Source organism: Lissotriton vulgaris, chromosome 3_1, assembly GCF_964263255.1.
Source record: "Lissotriton vulgaris chromosome 3_1, aLisVul1.2, whole genome shotgun sequence".
In the NCBI taxonomy this organism is placed as follows: domain Eukaryota; kingdom Metazoa; phylum Chordata; class Amphibia; order Caudata; family Salamandridae; genus Lissotriton; species Lissotriton vulgaris.
The window spans coordinates 2,071,215,422-2,071,234,715 of record NC_141689.1 but is presented as its reverse complement, the minus strand read 5'-3'; the positions used below and the strand labels follow the sequence as shown (position 1 = coordinate 2,071,234,715).

Genomic DNA, 19,294 nt, shown 5'->3' with positions numbered 1-19,294 from the left:
CAAATGTTTCCGCTTTTTCGTGTCATTTACAGCGAGGCGCTGTGGCAGATTGTTAGGCAAACCGTCAGGCTCCCGATAGAGTGACGTTGCTGCTATGACCACTATCGAGTGAGCTCTGAAGTTGGTAGTTGGATCCAGCTGGATGTGTGCGACCTCAGGGGAGCCCACTGAATCACCAGCGAGCAGACACAACCACTACACAAGGCGAGAACGGTGGCAGATTGCATCACACATCGCGTTATTCAACAAAGGAGCAAGTAGTGGCTGAATTAGCCGCAAAAAGCGCCAACTAGTGAGAGAGGGGCTGGGTGGCACTGCGACTCGGGGAATCAGCCGTGGCCTTGGGAGTGGCCATGACCTGGGCCGGCTCGCACTAATAGAGGAGGTGACGCGAGCAGGGGTTGCCAAAAGGAGGAGCAAGAAGTGACCTCAGGGTGGCCTCAGGGTGGCCTGGGCCTGGACTCACTCGGACCAACTGAGGGGGCGATGTGCATTGGGATGTGTGCTGGCTGGAGGAATATCTGCGGCTGCTGCCGGTGGGGCCCGGGATACAGATGACTGCCAATGTGGGTGCCCAGGTGGGGGAAATGAAAGAAACCGTGAACAGCGCTACCAGGTAAGGTAAAGGACGGGCGGCGTGGCGAATTGGGCAACTGAGTGGGAAATCAAGAGAGGCCTGGGCCCGGGTTAGGCCTGCCCGCACTGGCCAAAAAAGGAGTCTACGTTGGCACAAGAGCTAGCTGGTGAGAAAACGGTTGTTGCCTGTAGGTCCGAGAGCAAGCGGAGCATCGATGCAGGTGCCCTGCAGGGAGGAATAAATAGTGCTTGAACCCCTGGGGTGTGTAGACGCAGAAGACAGGTCTTAGGCCCCACTGAGGCCTGACATTAAAGCTACGAGTGCATGATAAGATGAAGGGGCACTCTGGTGAAAATGGTGGAACCATAACAAGGTGAGAAATAGCTGGGAGAAGGCCTGAAGAGTACCGCTGCAACAGCTACTACCCAGGGTAAGGCCTGGGCCTGAAATAACGCAAACTATTGCCCACAGGGTTGCACACAAACAAAGGCAACTGCAAAGAAAGAGTGCCTCAGCCTTTGGACATCCTTGCACGGAGGATAATTGCAAAGTGTGTTTGACCCAGAGGGGGGATTGATAGTCAGGACCACAGTGTGCTGGAGAAAGGAGCTGCCTGTGTTTCACCATAACAGAGGGGTAGCCCTGGGCCTAAGACACTGGGAGCTGAACTGGTGATATAAAGGAGCTGAGCGATAGACCCAGAATACAGTAGCGAGCCACCTGTGCGGGTGACTGTGGGGGCCCATGTTTCCAATAGCCGACAGCTGTGCCTACCTTACTACTGGCTCGACTTCATTTTAGAGTGAAGATCGGTGAACCAAAAAGGCCCTTGTCAGAGTTGCCTGGCTGTCCCTGGTTCCAGGCCTTGCATACTGAAGCAATGATGGGGTCCGACCACGATAAGCACCTGGTGCGGCACGCAGCACAGTGCTGGACCTGCACATAGAGATGTCTCTGACTGCACAACCGACTAAAGGCACAGCACAGTGAATCATGAAGTGTGCCCATATTATACTGTTCTGTCCTGTTGTGAGCACGGGGACAACTGGTGTGAATTGGAGTGCCTTGCTGGACAAATGGGCCGCACTATAGGAGCGAGGTGAAGGGGCTCCTCGCAGGTTGCTGGCCCGGTGGACATGTAGGAAACGCAACCACTAAAACAGCAGGACCCCCCGAATGATCGATTAGACTCCATCTTCAATGCCATAGAGAGATCCAATAGACATAATTGCACTCGATCTTACGCTCCTGCATGCGGATCACCAGAAACTGAGGGACAGAGTTGCTGCTGTGGAAAAAGATATTACAGAACTGAAGCCTGCCACTGACTTCTTGGAGAAGAAACCAAACGTGCATGAGGTCAGAATTAACCATGGGCGTAGTATGCGTAGTGGGTCTATGCGAAGCTACGCAAAGTGGCCGAGAAACTACGGCCACCTACGCACTTCGCGTAGCCCCACTACGCGCCGCTTGCCCCCCTCCCCTTGCGAGAAATGCGCATGTGCAGACGGCCGCGTATGCGCATTGGTATCCAAGACGGTGGCGCGATTAGAAAAGGCAGCCCCGGGACGCAGCAGACAAGGTAAGTGCTTTTTATTTACTTTTCTAAGACTATCTAACACAAATTAGGTATGTACGGGAGGGCGGGAGGGAGGTGGGTGGCCGCAACTTCGCTACCACCACGGAGTGGGCGTAGTGTTGCCAGCTACGCCTACTTTGCAAAGGGCGAAGTAGGCAACACTACGGCTACTCCGTGGGCGTATCGAAGTCCTTCGCCCAGGGTTAGTCAGAATACGCTATCTGGAAGATCGGGTGGAAGATGCAGAGAGTCGCTCCAGGAGGACCAATGTCCGCCTGATTGGACTGCCCGAGAGAGCAGAAGGTCAGGATCCAGTAGCCTTCCTGGAACAATGGTTTAAGGATATTCTACCCTCCTCCTCTTTTCCCCCTTTTTCACTATAGAATGTGCACATCGCATCCCAGGTAGGAGACCAGTGCCAGGCACTGGGGCGCGTCCACTTCTATTTAAATTGCTACACTTCAGGGAGGGAGATATGATCCTGCAGGGAAACCAGGAAGATATCCAAGGTCAAGTTTGACTACATAAAGGTCCTAATTTTCCCGAATTGCACAATTAATGTCCAGCGTCAGCTGGGATAATTCTTGCAAGTTAAACAGAAGCTAAGACAACTGGACATCGCATATTCATTGCTCTTTCCAGCAAGACTCTGAGTGGTATCTGATTGGCAAAAACAAGATTCGTTGATACTCCACAAGATAACTGGGACTGGTTGGAAGACCCAGGCCTGTTCTTGGGTCCTCGACCAACGGGCATACCAGGCACCTGGAATAGTCAGGCAAGCGGAATGAGGAATTGTCATTGACGATCCAAGAGAAGGAACCGCCTACTATCGGTATGCACCTGGCCCAGACCAAATTAGACAGGAGTAACAGGCGACTGTTCAAGTGGTGGATTGGATATCTCAAGGTGCCGAGACAGTAAGCAAGGAAGGAACCCCGATTAATTACCCGGAGAATGAGGGCTCGTTGGCAGAGGGAATATTAGATGTTATATTGCTGCGAATGCTTGATGTCACACCATAGACTGCTGATGGTATCGTATAAATGCTGGGGTCATGGTGCTGGCACATGAACTACCTAAAGGACTGCACCCAAAGGACATTTGGTATTATTACTCTTGCTTTGTTTCTTATACTGGAGGGGTTGCGCAATAGGTACTGCACTTAGGTTTGGACATGGTGCCTGAGGGTTATTTCAGCCGTAAACATTTCTACACGCACATATATGAGACACCAGGGGACTCCATTGCAGCATGCCCCGCACAGCCTTACACCTCCTCACATTTTTCCCTTATAATAGGAACCAGTTGGTTACACAGACAGTTTCTTTCCCATCAGGATTTCAGTAGCAACCCTTGTTTATGGGGGCCGCTCTGGTAATGTTTCCCTAGTGCCATGTTGGCTCATCCACTTTTCCCTTTATTTGTAGAGGCTTTCTTGGGGGTAATGGGAGATGAAACAGGCTTCTGCCCATTCACACACATGGCTGAATTCACACACGTTCGCATAACGTAGTGCCGTGACAGACCAGACGATACTCACCTGGAATGTGAGGGGTCTCCACACACCATCCCGCAGATATGTGGTCTATTCTTAGATTGAGAGACACAATGTTTGCATTGCCCTCTTACAATAAACACACTTAACCACATCGCTGCTGCACATTTTCCCCTCCGGTGCTGAAGAATTCAGATTTACCTCATTTCATGACGAGCTCAGCTCGTCATCAGCACAGCTCCACTGTGCCTCATGACGAGCTGAGCTCGTCATGAGCATGGAAAGGGTTAATAAGGGTCAAATCAGTCAGGCTGTAAATAAAATAGAGGGGTAAGGTTTATACCAATGATTACTCATTTTTTTCATGCCAGGCCTTCAGTTGCATTCGCAAACCATTTGTGGGAGGATGTCCTTGCCGACACAGATGGCAGAATTTTTTAAAGGCAGGCTGAATGGGCATTATATTCTGCTAGGTAATGTATATGCCCCTAATACAGACCAAAGTCACTTCCTTAGATCGCTTTCCCAAAAAAGAATAAAATGGTGCGACATACTGTGGCTGATTGGAGGGGATTTCAACAGTGTCATGGATTCTGGTTTAGATAGATCCTTTCGCCCCTCAGATGTATGACTGCCACAGCCAACTCCACGGTACCAAAAAGATGGGAACTGGTCGATGCTTGGAGGCATCGTAAACCTGGAGAGAGGATATATTCATTTTACTCTGTGCCTCATGACTCATATGTGCGATTTGTTAGATTCCTAAGTTCACCCTCCATACTTCCTAACATAACGGGCTCAGATTACCGGGGTCATACACATTCTGACCTCAACCCACATTACATTACACTGGCATTGGAATGCGGGACTCCTGACATCCCTACGTGGTGGTTACAGCCAGAGATGCTGGAGGACCCATTCTTTCGAGACTCAATAGGGGAGGCCTTCAGTGAGTACTTCACACACAACACTATGGTGGAGTGGGCTGCCATGAAAAGTACACTACGTGGGAAGTGTTTAGGGTTGGGCTGCGGCTTGAGGAGGCAAATAGAATCAGTACTGCTCGTAGTGGAAAATGACCTATTGAAATTAGAATCACGAGCGATAGAGGACGCCCAAGACTTTACCCCGCTATTAGAACCATGCAAAAAACACACAGAACTTCTAGAACGCCAGAGGTGTCTGAACTTAGAAGCACACTCAGCGATAGCACATGCTAAGGCTGATCAATCTGGGGCCTTACTGGCCTGGTTGATCAAACAAGATCAGGCCATAGGACCAATCAATGCACTCCAGTTTCCGGAAGGAGGACTCAAGTACACACAACATGAAATTCATAGCAAACTGACCACGCACTTCACTCAACTATACAGATCTGCCTTGAATGTCCCTGAAACAGACATACATTCCTGTCTTAATGGTCTTACCTTCCCCACTCTCACACCCGAACAGCATAGAGAATTGGATACCCCACTTATGCTGGAGGGAGTCAGAGGCACAATGCGAGCACTGCCTTCTGGCAGGGTCCCAGGACCGGCAGATTTCCCGACTAATTTGATAAGACATATGCCGATCTTTTAAGTCTACAGCTTAATGGGGGCCGATCTTTTAAGTCTGCAGCTTCTTGGGGTACACGGAAAGCACTGTAAAATTCCTCCCTCCTGGTTTCTCTAGGAGGGAGGAAGCTACCTTGATTACACTTCTAAAACCGGTCAGAGATCTCACTTACGCAAGCGCCTATCTACCCTTGGCGCTGCAAAATGGGGATTACAAAGTATTAGCAGGTGTTCTGGCAGGCCGATTGGCGTCCGTCACCCCGCATCTGGTCCATCGGGATCAGAATGACTTTGTCCCAGCTCGCAACACCTCTATATGCAGGCTTCTTCAAGTAATGAGCAGCACTAAGGCTGCTTGACCAGCAGCAGGCAGCCTAGAATTAGATTTAGAGAAAGCCGTTGATATAGTGGAGTGGCTTTATATGTTTCCAGTGCTGTGAAGATTTGGATTTGGGCCATACTGTTTAAGTTTAGTTAAATTATTATATGGTGCACCTGCCGTCCGTGTCTGTTTGGTAACTTTATTCTCGAGGTCCATACCGATAGGGAGAGGAACTAGGCAGGGGTGTCCCCTTTCGCCACTAATCTTTTCCCTGGCTATAGAGCCCTTGGCTATGGCACTGCGACAATCAGCCTAGCCACTGTGTATACAACTAGGAGAGGAGACGCACGCCATTTTGCTATATGCGGATGATATCTTGCTTTACATTAGAGACCTACAGACGATACCCCGATAATATCCAACACATTTAAATTATTTGCTGCGCTTTCAGGATTGGGTGTGAACTGGGAATATCATGTTTATTTCCCTTTACTCTCAACGCAGACACCCCTAGCTTGGTGGTCGATGGAGCATTAGTGGACTGGCAACCAGCATTTGGTTGTAAGAATTTATCACACTGACCGGGATCTCCTAGATGGTAATCTATCCAGAGTGATTACAGCTTTAAGATCCCAAATAGAATTTTGGAAAATGCCCACCGTCTCTGTTGCAGGTAAGCTAGCATTAATTAAAATGGTGTTGCTGCCCCAACTGTTATATTATTTTGCTAACCTTCCAATATATTTACCAGCGTCAATTGTTTCGACCACAGGAGGCAATTATTCAACATCTCATATGGAGCAATACGTGCTGCAGGGTGGCGCTTGCTAAATTATACTTACCCCAGACACAAGGTGGGTTGGCCCTGCCCAATATGGAACATTATTACTTGGCGTCCCAGATACAATGGGTTGCAAAATGGATGGCAGAACTACACCTCACTGATATGGCGGAATGTGGCCCCCCTTGCACTTTGGACAGACTACTTTGTGTCTTTCACCCATGCACTAGGTCACAAACTTCACTCCCCCTCCTAGTACAGATAGTTAAAAAATGCTTCCTGCTCAATAGGTGGGAGACGGATCTGACGTGACTGTGTACACCCAAAGAATGGGCCATATTGTTGGGGAGCCCTAGACAGATTCCGAGAAATTGCAGATTTAGGCTGATTCAATACTATATAGACCACAGAGAATATCTAGCCCCAGATAAAATCAATAGCTATTTTAATAGAGCAGATGCTTGTTGCCCTTGCTGCAAAATGATAAGCAGTGATTTCCTACATATGCTATTGTCACTCCCCAAACTACAAGATTACTAGCACAGAGTGATTTAATTGTTGACCACAAGCACAGATAGGGCTTTGCAGAGTACCTGGGAGGCCTGCCTTACAGGGATAATTTCCAGGAATAAGAAACAAAAAGCCTCTTCTAGATGTTTAGACCTGGGTTTAGTGGTGGTCAAAAGACTCATCACGCATCGTTTGAAGGTAGAAGATCCCCATCCCATAAAGTCTTTCCAATCTATGCTGAACTGGGTGAAGGCTGAGGCTGTCTCACTGGTAAGGGAGGACACGTTAGAACTGCAAAAGTACTACATTTCAACAGCCTGTAGTTCCGACAGCGCTTCAAGTACCAATAACTCCGGGCGACCCCCAGACATTCCTAACACAAACTTATCTAACATACATGTTGGCCGTAATGTGACTTGACAATAATTTTTTTTCGCCGCCCCCTTTTGTGCCGCTTTTGACAAAAATGTGGTCAGGAACACACAACGCACATCACACACACTGGACCTGCATGTAGTATTATGATACTGAGGATGACAAATTTAAACATTGTGAAAATAGCATTATCATAGCAGACATAGATCGCTCCCCCACCCCGGCCTACCCTGCCTCTTCCTCTTTTTCTTGAAATTTGCTGTTAGAGGTTTTACTGTTATATTTATGGTAGTTTGATCACCAAACTGAACACTACGGCATAGCCGAAAGGGGTCATTAGAAATGGGTATGTGGAACAAATATGTATGCAAATAAGGCACCTGTAATTTGCTTACATATTGAAATGGTAACAAGCCATGATCCACATAATATATTTGTTGTATTGGACGTGAGTCATTACAATGATCGAGATAGTGTATCTGGCATCTGCTCATATACGGGTATATTGCCTGGTAAAATTGGATTCGTGAAAATGCTTACTGGTTCTGCAAATATTGTGTATGTTCGTAACATGTATCACATATATCAAAATCCAATAAAAAGATCAAACAAACCAAAACAAAATAATTACTGCTTTAAACATGCCACTTTAGGAAAGTGGACATATCTCTCCACTTACTGTTCTGTGTGCCTGTCTCAAATATACATCTGAGATGGGTAACGGCTTACAATTTGTGCATTCCCTCTAGACAGGAAGGATAGGTGTATCTGAGTACCCACCTACATACATCAGCATTCAGATGGCCTTACCTGGACAGGATGGAAGGGAGGGGCTAACACTTCACTTGAATAGGCAGTGTCCTGTCCCCACACAAAGAACTGATTAGCCCCCACAGATAGCCTGGAAGACAGGGCTGGGTTGAAAGGGATACATGTGAACTACAGAGAGATGCTTTGAAGTCAGTGGGAGATGCTGCATCTCCCACTGTAGCAAACTGATGCCCTTATTAGGGAGAAAAGTGCTACGCAAACAAATGATATATGGAATGCTGAGTAAATCATACATTTACCCCAGTCAAGAGATCTAGGTTAAATCCATATTTCTTTTGCTCACCATGCCATTCCAGTTTGGACCCAGCAATATGCAAATCAGTCTTGACCCTGCACCCAATGGGAACAGTCCAGCCCGAACTGCCAGGCCGGGTCATCCCTGGACTGGAAACAAGCATCCTAGGACCGGTTTTGGGGTTTCACCCTTTATCAGCCAGTATAGCTTGAATCCAGTGGCATGGAGAGGACAGGACCCAAGTCTGGGCATACCCATCCCACTCGGGGTGACATGCAAAAAGAACAATTGATGGACAGAATGCAGAACAATGTCATGCATTTACCCCAGTACCGAGATCTGGGTCTAAATCCATCGTTTTTTTGCTCACCATGCCATTCCAGTTTGGACCTAGCCATATGCAAATCAGTCATGACCTTGCACCCAATGAGCACAGTCCAGCCCGAACTGCCAGGCCAGTGCCTTCCTTGCATATAGCTGTGTCAATACTGGGGTGGCGAAGTGAGCTAAAGAACGATGTTGGATTCAACCTAGAATTGTGACTGGGGGTGAGTGTCTGGAAAGTTTCGATCCATCCATCATTTCCTTGTGTTTGCTTTGTTCGCCCTAAGTTGGCCGGGTATGCCCAGACGTCGGTCCCTTGCTCACTTTGAAATGGCCACTAAATGTGCACATGCGTATAAAACTATATTGCACACAAATGATAAAGTGTGGAGGTCGAGTTTCAGTCAATGTTTATCATTTGTGCATCACCAAGAAAAAGTGTCCTGATTTGTTTTGATTCTTTTACATTGTTTGTTTCCATCACACTTCATAACTTCAATAAAATGTGCTTCATTTTTGCTTTCTGAATTGCTGAATGTATAAAGTTTATTTACAGGTATATACATTTTGTTGTGTGTTGCAAAAAAAGCATCCTACAGCCTTTCATACTCTGTACCACAAAAAGGTTTGTCACATAAATCACTTTAGTTTTCTTTCTGTGACTGCAAAGTGAGTGGAGTTTGTAAACTCCAATCCTCATGTTAAAAAAGTAGCAATTTGTCAGAAGACATAGCCTCACATTTTACCTATGTCAATGACACGCAACAAATGTGACAAGATAAATACAGAATGTAAAGGCATCTTTAATTATTGGGTGGATTTTCATGACCCACCACACATCTGCTTGCAACCCACAATTTGGGAAGCACTGCCCTAAAGCACTTTTAATAAAGGCTGACTGGATAACTGTGAGGGAAAAACCGTCTGCCAAACTCTAAATTAGCCCTTAGTTTATGATATGCCAAGCAATATGCATTGTACTGACAATAACTACACAATACAGGAATCCTTCCACTTTATTTAGAGACAACCTATATGAAAGTGTTAGCTGGGCAACCCAACATGGACTGGATTTTAAGCAAACCACTATTTCACCTACAAAGCTGGGGTTATATATAACTATTTAACCATACCATAAATATTTTAACACGTTTACTATAAGGATATCAACATGTTAGCATCAGAAGAAGATAAAATGGGAGAAAGTTAACATAGTCTGTTGGAATGTGTTGTTTTTCAATGGTATGTGTGCAGTTCTTTGCAGGCATCTTGCCTGGTTTCTTGTAGCTGTCCTACTGCTAAAATGACCAGGTTTCGGGCCTGTGATTTGCCAGTGAAATGGAGTGTTTAATCCATGCCTTTTCTCACTGTTCAAGACACCATCAACAATTGGTTGGTCATTATCTGATCATGTCATGGGGAGGTTAGACGCACCATATGCTAATCAGCCAAAAAGAATTCTGTGCAAATGTAGAAAACCGACCAGATATTCCAAGAAAATTATAGTGTAGCCACATGTGTGAAGACCAAGACTATAATTTTTTTCAATGACTTTTGCTAGTGCTCAGATGTTGACATTTCAGCTGAAGATTCTCTCTTCGATTAAGCAGAATGAAAGGCAAAATACACACAGCTCAGTTGTGCACAGATGCTTATCTCATTTCGAAATTCAAGCGTGCTGTTTGGAGTTCAGCATGGTGAGCATGTTTATGCAGAATTAGGCACGCAAGGTACTTTACACATTTGTTATCATGAAATGCATTACGTTCTTTGGGAATTGAGAAAATGCGGTTACAATGAAAAATTGCAATGGTAAAAACAAAGTAACATATTGATTTTGCTCATTTTTTTCTGCTTGAGCTAAAAAGCGGAACAAACTAAAATGTGCCAAAGCCGTGTCTGATTTTTTCATACCTGGTAGCACAATTTATTTCTCACCTTTCTTATTTCATGTGAAGTAAAAATAAAGTACAAACAATGTGCGACCGTTTTTGTTCCAGATTAAAATATTGTCAATACCGAAAATAGTTCTTCCACAAAAATGAAAAGCAATTTTGTTCTGTTCCATTAATGTAAATGTTATTTTATTTTATTTATTTATTTAGTTGTTTCTTCCCTAAGTATGAATCTTGCCAAGTCTTACGGAGCAATGCACAATCATAAATATATATACAAGAAAATGAAACAGCAAGAATACACAGATAAAAATGTTGCAATCGAAAAAAGTTATGTTTATTTCTTAAGCGTCTTAAAAAACATAAAAAAGAAACAGTAGACGGTGTAGCACGGTTAACATGGGAAGAGAAATGTCCTTTTAACTCTGGTTAAGTAAAAGCAACATGAGGCGCAGTGGGGTACCTCGCATGACGGAAACTCGGTTAAACGACCCTGTTGGCCTAATGATAACACAATCCCTGCACATAGACTGGGGAATACAACATGGTTTGCAGCATATAGCACAATAAAAAATGCAATCAAGCATTTGCAATGCCAATAGGTCTGACTAATGAATGAAAGTGTATTTTCTGCTGCTGATGGGTGTAGACTCTCAAAAAGTCATTATACACACAGTCTGTCACTCATCTTTGCACTCATGCATCCATACATCAATCCTTTGACTCATCCTTTCATTCACTTTCTGACAAAATTACACAAATTCAACAACATAAGCAAGATTAATTAAAAACATAGTAGTAGGAGAAGGAATACATGCTGCTTTCTAAAAGTCACCAGCGTATGTTTACACTATTAAATGAACCACAGCAGCGGGTGCCCATCTTGCATACGTTTTGTAAATAGTCTATCATTGTGAAAAGTTCAAGCATTGCCACCACATTTATAACGAGTGTGTTGGCCATTTCCAAATGATAAAACAATGATCCCACCATGGATTCCTAGTTTCGAAGTAGCGGCCACATGAAATGTGGTACAATGCAGTTGAAATAAATGGCAAGCAAAAGACCCGTTATCACTTCCTTGAGGCCTGCATTATACACTTAAGAAACATTAAAAAATAAAGATGAGCTGCAAAGAAATGAAAGGGGAACAATAAAATGAAAAAAATCATAACTAAAGGACTGACCACTGACCAATCAGCCTTGATATTGAAGTGCACTCATTTTCAGGTCGATGTACACACATGATCAGAAAATGACATCATTCACAGGGCAAAAGAGCCAATGCTGACACAGAATGAACTCATACCCTATGCAGTTTTCTGCCAATAATAAAAACAGAGTGTAAATGACACCCAGACAGGCCAGTCGTAGAATAGAATGGACCCAAAGGCATTTCATATCTATATAAATGTATATATATACATGGATGTAGGTAATATTTATTTTGTTTTATTGGAAGATCCTGGAAGACATCTAAGAAGAGATTCTAGCAAGAACTATTAGAGTTCAAGTGTTCTCCCCTAGGGTTTGTCAGAAGCGGTAAACAAAACCAAATCTCTTTCTTACTAAGTTAATCTATGAGATTCTGTGCAACAATATATCGATATGTAGGCTTTAATATAGAGTAATAACAATTCACACTTAAATGGCTTTCAATGCTTTTCACAATGAACTTGTCAGACCTGCGGTCCATTATCATATCATGTCATAATGAAAACATCAGGCTTATAGCCATGGCCATTGGTTTGCCACCATAACCAACTCAGTCCTGCTGCAAGGAGTATACACATTGCCACAAGCCTAAAAGCACAAAAATGTGTCCCAATCAAATCCTGAACTCAGGGGGACCAAAGTTTCATTGGAGTCTAAGCCCCTCTCTCAGTAGGACTCTGAAAGCTCCTTTTCTTGATCACATATAAGGTCGGGTTAAAGTTGCACTGTTAAGCCAGAGATAACAACCCTTGGAGGTAAATGACTGACCTCCTCCAATCTGTGTTGCTGCCAGAGAAAAGCACAATGAGTTTTTTAGGCCACTTTAATAGCATTATAATGTCATGTGGGTGGCCCTGAATGTGAGATCTCAGACAGCTGGATAAATAAACATAATGACACAGTTCATTTTCCCCAAACCTAGCATTTCATCAGAACTATGGCATTAATTCACATCTCATCATTTCAAAGCCTCAGCATTTCTACATTGCATCAGCATCCATCTACAGAGCCAGATCAGGAGCAAGGAAGTTCAAAAACTAGGGGTGGCAAGGAAAATGCTTGGTTGGCCATAAATGATTTTCCGAGAAGTGAGAAATGAGGGTAAGTGAGAGACTTGCTAAGGGTGGTGTTCTTTCTTCTGGAGTTACGATGCCAGTTATGAGAGTCTCCATAAAATGAATGCATTTCAGGTACGGCAAGCCAGATTAACATGAATGTAAGTCTCTACTGTCAGCCAATACAGTTTTTTAAGAATGGGAATAAATACTCATATTTCTTAGCACCTGACATAAGCCTGGTGGCTGAAAGCAGAACAGTTTTAAGTGGAAGGTGAACACACGTAGAAACTCTGATTAGGAAAGACTTGTCTGAGCAAGAATGTAACTGTAGGGTAATTGATACCCTTAATTGAGAGCAGAGAAGGTGCGGCCCCCATGCCTAGCAGTACAAATACACGTTGGGGCATAGCAAAAGAAGCTCACTGGATCTAAGTTGACGTGATGGAAAATATGGATGCAGCTTAATTTGAAGGTAACATCATCATTTCCCATGCAAGAAATTAAAAGCCAGACACAAATGCTCAAACAGTACACACTTTTTCATGCATGGAAAGCCAATGAAGAGAACGTAGCAAAGGTTCTGATGGAGATCACAGAGGGAGATTGCAGACAAGACTGCCATGTACTGTAGCACCTGTAGTCTAGAGAGAAGTCTTTCATTCATTAGGACCATGACTGAGTTTTCATAATCCAGCTGGCTCACTATCAGAGCATGGACCAGGGTTTTCTTTGCTTGTAAATTAACCCAGTTAAAGGCCTTCCGACGCAAGTGCATCACGCCAAAACATATCACAGTGATTTGACATGCTCCTTCATGGACAGGTTGTCATCCAGGAGAATACCCAGGTTTCTAGCAATTGTTTTGGGATTGGATATGGGAGACCCAGTTCAGATGGCCACCAGTCAGTTGACCAGAAAGTCAAAAAGCTAAATGTGCATCTTACTGGAATATAGCTGAAGTAAACTGGCCATCATCCAGGAGGTAATTTTTAACATGCAGTCCTTAAATTAGATTTTTGAACGTTCTGGATTAGGGTTCATAGTGATGACAAATTGTGTGTCATCATCATATGAAATCATATCAAAACCATATGACCTGATGACCTTTGCCAGGGAAGCTACATTAATTTTTGTTAAAGTTGGGCTCAAAATTGAACCCTGTGGCACCCTTTTATCCAGAGCCATAGTTCTGGAATAATAGAGGTATACTTGTACTGCATGGGTTCCCTCCGCCAGAAAATGTTCCAGCCAGATTAAAGCTTTCCAACTGACACCAATCTCCCCATATCTCTGGTTTAGGATTGAATTGGAAGATGGTGTCAAACAATGGTGATAGATCAAGGAGAACGAGCATAGCAGAGTTCCCCTGATTTAAGATAAGTCTGATTAAATAAATTACCTCCACCAAGCCTGACTCCATGCTATAAGAAGCACAGAGGCCTGACTGGGAGGAATATACGAGGGAGTGGGTTTTTAAAAAAGACATCAGTTGTTAGTCTATCGGAGACTCAATAACTTTCCCAATAAAAGGCAGGAAGGATATTGGTCTGTTGTTGCCCAGGTCTGTGGGGTCGGCCACAGTTTTATTTTAGCAATAGGTCTAACCCTAGCAGCTTTTTATTTGGTAGGAAGGTCTTCCAAATTGAAAAAAAGAGGTTACATAGGTCCACAAAGAGCAGGAAATATTGGAGCAAGATGATGATGATGTAAGGAGGGTAGGAATCATCAGAAGATCCAGATTTAATTGTTTTAGGCAGGCCCAGCACTGGCTCAAGAGTGGAAAGTTTGAGGGACTCCAGGGTGGTAGGCTGAGGACTCGTCCGGGGATTGCCTTTTCGATACCACATTATTAGATAGAGATTGGCAAATATTCCTAATCTTTTGCTCAACTGTGCTGCAAGGTCACCTGAGATTCTGGGATGGGAGAGGTACACATCACCTGGTAAGTTATTTTTTAGATCTTTTCCTAATGCAGATTTAGTAAATGAGTCTATCCTCACCTGATATGGAAGTTCCACATTTGCCTTAAAATTTCCTACAGATGTTTTTCCGTCTTTAGGGATTCAGTGTACCAGGGTGAGCTAAGGTTTCCAGTTTTAGTTATAGTTTTAGTTTGTTTCAAGGGGGGCTATGAGGTCTAACACCTGTATAAAAATATTCAAAGTCCTTTAAGGCAAGATTGATTTCTCCATTGTCCTTCAAAAGAGGCAAAAACAGAAGAGACGGCAGACAGAACTACCTACCTCCAGGGTCTAGTAGGTTTTAAAACATTAGGATGGAGATCTCTTAGTTTCTGCATCTCGATATTAAAGTTAATGGAAAAATGGTCTGTCCACTCTTGGGAGCCAGAGGATCAACCACCATATTAGGCACATTGGAAAACACTTGGAGCCAGATGTACGTTGGGATTTTGCATGCAAACATCCTGTGGGCCATGTACTAACACTGTTTTGAGAGTCGCAAAAAAGTGTTTAGCGACTCGCTATTAGGAAGGGGCATTCCCTTCCTAATAGTGACCCCACAATCCATGTACAAATGTTTTGCAACTGCGGTCGCAAAACACTTGCAATTTACCACCCTCTTGAGAATCACAAACAGTATCTCTGACACTGTTGTACATGTCATTTTGCAAGCCGAAAATTGCGACTCGCAATTGAGCGCAATTAGGGACTCACAAGACAACATGGTCGCACATCTGGCCCTAAATCCAATGTGTTTCCTGCTCAATGAGTAGGACCTTCTATTTTTTGGTGGAGTCCTAAGGATTCTAAATTTGCAAGCAGATGGATAGAGCCAGGATCTGAGATTTTGTCCACATGATAGTTAGTCTCAGTGCAAGACATTACATTACCTTTGCGTTAGTACCTTTCTTTTTGCCGGGAGGGCAATAATCCAGTGTCCCTCCCCAGGTATGCTTTGAGGTAGTTTCAAGTACTGCCTCTGGGATATTCCTAGCTGCTCTGTGCCAAGCTACCAAGGGGTTGAGCAAGGGTTATCTTATGAGCGTAACTTAGTTACCCCGACTATAGTAGTAGATTCTGCCTGGCTTAGGTGTATATAGTAGCCATCCAGAAACTCAATTTTTAACAATATTCTTATTACTGAAAAGTGTAGATAAGCATTTTATACCCATTTTTATTTTTCCTAGCACTTTGCTCAATGCATTATTTTATATGGGATACAGTACCCTGTGCTGCACATTACAATGATTTTGCAAGTCACCGATAAATTCCATCACCATGCAAAGGAACAAGGCCGAAGGCGGGGTTTTATGGAACTCCAAGGTGGCTTGTAACAACCTTATCATGTATGGAAGTGGGTACTTTACTCCTTAAAAATCATGATCACACCATCACCTTTCCCACAAACCACTTAAGTCCTTGGTGTGCACCTCTTTCATGTGAAAAGGGAGAATATTTGCAAACATGAAGAATAAAAGTAGACTCTCTATTTCAAAATTAAACACATCAATAAAGCTGTTCAATATTTGTTGCATAATGATATTAGAAGCAGTTTAATAAAAGTTATTTGTCTTTAAAAGGTATGACAGAAACAGGAGGAAAGATTCCAACTTTTCTATAATTACCCAAGGAGTGCAAACATGTGTCCATAAATATCTTCTTTCTTCTTGTCAATGTACAGCTAGAAAAACAGAGTAGAAGAAAGAAAATCAATGTTTCATTTTGTGTTCTATAAACAGCTGCTATAATTATGATATGTGGCCTTTCCCCCCTGTCTCACTAATACAAGGATAACCCTAAACCCTATCTGCCCCCAAGGGCCATGGTACTCATACTATAATGCAGCAATTGTCCCGTGGGAATCATTTGTCCAATACCTTTCATGTGAATGTGAGGTGGACAAAATCATTCAATTACTAATGAATTATGGAATAATAACGATTAGGCACATGACACATGCATATTTTCATACTAAATGTGCATTACATGAACTCTGTGCATCAGAGACTGGATGAATAACAACAGTTTAAAACTTAATTCTGACAAAACAGAGATTGTCATCCCCAATAATAAATTCAAGTATTGGACTCCTGTTTACTTGCCAACAGAGTTAGGCTCCCTACCCAAACCCATGAGCACGGTAAAGAGTCTTGGCATTTAAAGTGATGTGAACCTATCTATGAAACCCAAAATAAACACAGTTACATCTTCCTGCTTTTTCCACCTCAGGGAGTTCAGGAAAATTAGAAGATCCTTCACCAGAGAGGCTAGCATTCTAATCATTATTGCCTTGATTTTGTCTAGAATCGATTATGCTAATGCTCTTTACCTGGGTCTCCCTAATAACCAAAATCACAGACTTCAGATGATATAAAGTCAAGCTGCTAGAATCATTTTTCAGAAACCAAGACACTGCCACATGAAGCCGCTGATGAAGGAGCTTTATTGGGTCCCAGTGGCACAGCGATCCTTGTTTGAAACAGGATGCATTATTTTTAAAGTAATCCAAAACAAAGATCCTAAATACTTATCCACAAGGATCCATAGATATTGCCAGAAACACAATCTCAGATCTGCACAAATGAATTAACTGGTGGTCCCAAGATTTTGACACAAAAGGATGGGAGGGTCTCGATTCTCCACGCTAGGACTCCAACTCTAGAACTCTATGCCCATTCGAAGGCAGACAAGCAGCAAAGCACATGTGGCTTAAAACATGCTGAAAACATGGCTATTCACTCAAGCCTATAGCTTGGTGCGGATTCAGATAACGGTGGTTACTAACTCAGCGCCAAGAGGCCTGTTTATGTATGTGCGCACCCATATGCCCTCTTGAACATCGTTCCGGTAACGTGAGCACATGCGCGTGCGCACAGTGCATTTTACCAGCGCGCGTAGACTCTTGCAAAGTGCGGATGTAGTTGATTAACATGCACCAGCCACGGCCTTTCAATTTGAAGCCCGTGAAAGGTGTGGTATTTTCTTAACTTTGAAGCGCAGAGGTATTACGGCACAGGCACACATTTTAGGTTACTCTTGCCATGAGCCTGTGGAATGCCTTAACATAGCCCAGAGTAGGCAGCAGTTATACATGCCGTTTTTGCTTTACTTGTCAGTGGTGCCCTGGTTCTTGACATGACGTTTCAGTGAGTCTGCACTGATTGCAACATGCGGGCGTTCTGGCATGTTACAGGAAACAATGAGATTTGTAAGCCCATGTTCACAATCAGAGGCGCAACTAGAGCCAAATTTCGGTGGGGGCGGCAGACAGGGGCTCGGCTGATCAGAATTTCAGGGGGTGGGGGAGGCTAATTCTTCCAGCATTAGGCAGAAAGGAGATGCAGGGGCTCTAAGAAGGGGTGAAAAAACAACAAAGCCTCATTAACACGTAAATAGTCTTTTAAAGACCGGTGAAGTACTCCGGTGTGGCTGGCAGCTAAAGAACTGTCTGTATGTGCCCGGGAAGCTTTCTCAGCCCGGGCTGAGACACACAATGAGGGGGTGCTGAAGCCCTTTGAGGCCTATGGGCGTTGCACGCCTGTTCACAATGTAGGATCGGGCTGATTTCCACTTACATTTTTGAAAGTGTGCTGTACAAATGCCTCTCTCTGGTTGATGATGCTAAAAATAAAATAATTAAATTGTCATATTTTCCCATCGGACTGGGAGCCGGTTCCATTTACTGACCAGCATGAAGACGTTGGTGAATAGCGCTGTTATTCACAAGCTGACTACTTATTTTTTAATGTTTTCTTTGTTTCACATAACACAGGATGGATTAATGCCATTTCTGTGTGTGTGTTCAATCAGGGCCAGAGTATGGTCATTGTGCTTTTACAATAACTTTTTCTAGTTTCCTTGGGTGGCCATCATTCTTGAGGCAACATTAAAAATTTCAAGAAAATGACAGTGATTAATGCTCGTGCTGGAACCCTCAATGGGTTCATGTGCCTGCTGCAAATAACGTGTGACTGACATGTACCATGATCAAAGAACTGAGTGTGAGTGAATAATAAGTAGACCTATAAAAAATAAATGTATGCCAGAGAGAAGCTTTGGAGATTTGAAGGGTACTGTTGGAGGATGGTAGTAAGGGAATTCATGGAGAAGGTCATCAGCTGGGGGCTAACAAAACGATTGTCACACTGGGCGCCAACAGCGCTAAAGCCTACCTGTGCTTTTCAGCCTCATACAGAAGTCCCTGCATTACATAACCCACCACCATTTGCAGCAGAAGGAATAGCTCTAACCATAGTTTTCAGGGTAGCATACATATTTTCCCATACTCTTTTATTCTTTTAATGGGAAACCATTTTGTGATACATTACATCATCACAGGCTAGAAGGTCTGCTTGTTCCTAAGCTCATGGCAGCATCACAAGTATAAGGTATTACCAGGGCCACTGGAATTATGCGTTATATTTGCATAATTATGGATGTGCCACATAATCCATCATCTGAAACAGAAATCTGTAGATTTAAACCAAAAGAAAATAGTTTCTAGCTTAAACAAATCAAACAATCAAAAGTTACTAAAAAAAGTTGAGACATATGTTTGAGGGCATGGAAGGCCCTTC

General features: G+C 43.6%; 1 long non-coding RNA gene across 1 annotated transcript in view; it reads right to left on the bottom strand.

The window, feature by feature from the left end:
• The window catches only part of LOC147728815 (uncharacterized), a 926,808-nt gene that overhangs the window by 565,289 nt on the left and 342,225 nt on the right, over positions 1-19,294 (bottom strand). The window contains exon 2 of the long non-coding RNA XR_015309578.1: positions 16,343-16,398. This is a non-coding gene — a long non-coding RNA (uncharacterized LOC147728815). The remainder of the gene's footprint in view (positions 1-16,342; positions 16,399-19,294) is intronic.